The sequence below is a fragment of the Numida meleagris genome, chromosome 24 (assembly GCF_002078875.1).
Source record: "Numida meleagris isolate 19003 breed g44 Domestic line chromosome 24, NumMel1.0, whole genome shotgun sequence".
Taxonomy (NCBI): domain Eukaryota; kingdom Metazoa; phylum Chordata; class Aves; order Galliformes; family Numididae; genus Numida; species Numida meleagris.
In genome coordinates, this window is record NC_034432.1 from 155,381 (window position 1) to 157,064 (window position 1,684).

Sequence of the window (1,684 nt, forward strand, 5' to 3'; positions counted from 1 at the left end):
TGTGTCCCCATCACAGTTCCGTCACCCATCAGAGCTGCGTCACCACCACAGACACGCTCCAGCTGTGTCACCCATCGCGGCTGTGTCACCCGTCACAACCCAAGGCTGCGTGTACCACCCATCACGGCTGTGTCACCGTCACAGCCACGGGCTGGTTGTGTCACCCATCGTGGTTGTGTCACCATCACAAATGTGTCACCCATCGCAGCTGTGTCACCGTCAAAACCACAGGCCGATTGTGTCACCCAGCACGGCTGTGTCCCCATCACAGTTATGTCACCCATCAGAGCTGTGTCACCTCACATCCACAGATCGGTTGTGTCACCCGTCACAGTTGAGTCACCTGTCACAACCCAGGGCTGGTTGTGCCACCCGTCACAGCTGTGTCACCATCACAGCCACGGGCCGGTCGTGTCACCCATCACGGTTGTGTCACCCATCACAGTGTGTCACCTGGCACAGCTGTGTCACCCATCACGGTTGTGTCACCCATCACGGTTGTGTCACCCATCATGGTTGTGTCACCCATCACAGTTGTGTCACAGTTGTGTCACCCAGCACAGTTGTGTCACCCGGCACAGCTGTGTCACCCATCATGGTTGTGTCACCCATCCTGGCTGTGTCACCCATCACAGTTGTGTCACCCATCACAGCTGTGTCACCCATCACAGTTGTGTCACAGTTGTGTCATCCATCACAGCTGTGTCACCCATCACGGTTGTGTCACCCATCACAGTTGTGTCACCCGGCACAGCTGTGTCACCCATCACGGTTGTGTCACCCATCACAGTTGTGTCACAGTTGTGTCACCCATCACGGTTGTGTCACCCATCACAGTTGTGTCACAGTTGTGTCATCCATCATGGTTGTGTCACCCATCACGGTTGTGTCACAGCTGTGTCACCCATCATGGTTGTGCCACCCATCACGGTTGTGTCACCCATCACGGTTGTGTCACCCATCACATTGTGTCACCCATCACGGTTGTGTCACAGCTGTGTCACCCTGCCCATCCCGCTGGAGCCGGTCGCCATGGCGCGGTGCCGGAGCGGTAACCGGATCCTCCGGGTCCATCTCCTCGGGGCCGTCCCGGAGCGCGGTCGCTCAGCGCACGCCATCGCCCGGCGGCTGCGGGGCTGGAGTCGCTCCAGGGACCCTCCCCGGGGGGGGTGGGCGCCGCAGCCACCATCGCCCCCTCCCAACTCCCACGAGTAAGTGCCGCGGGGAAAAGCTGCGGGGGTGGTCGGGGCTGGAGGGGACCCCGAGCGGCCGCCGTGTCCCCCCCCACCCCTACACGAGCGGGGACGCCCACGGCTCCGTCCATTGCTCGCAGCCCCCGACCTCGGGCACCTCCAGGGGGGAACGGGACTCTCCTCCCGTTTCGGCAGCAAATGGGCTATGAAATAACAACAACGCTAACAGCGATGATAGTGGTGGTGGGAGGAGGGGTGACGGGCTCACGCTGCGCCGGGGGGGTCGGGTCGGGTGCTGGGGCCCATTTCTCTGCCAGAAGAGCGGTCACTGGAACTGCCCCATCATGGGGGGGCTGGGGATCCCCGCCCCTGGAGGCACTGAGGCGCCGCGGAGATGTGGCACCTGGGGGGGGCTGCTTCGTGTGGGCCCGGTCGGGGTGGGTTTGGAATTGGACTCGGGGATCTTGGAGGTCTTTTCCAACTGGAATGAT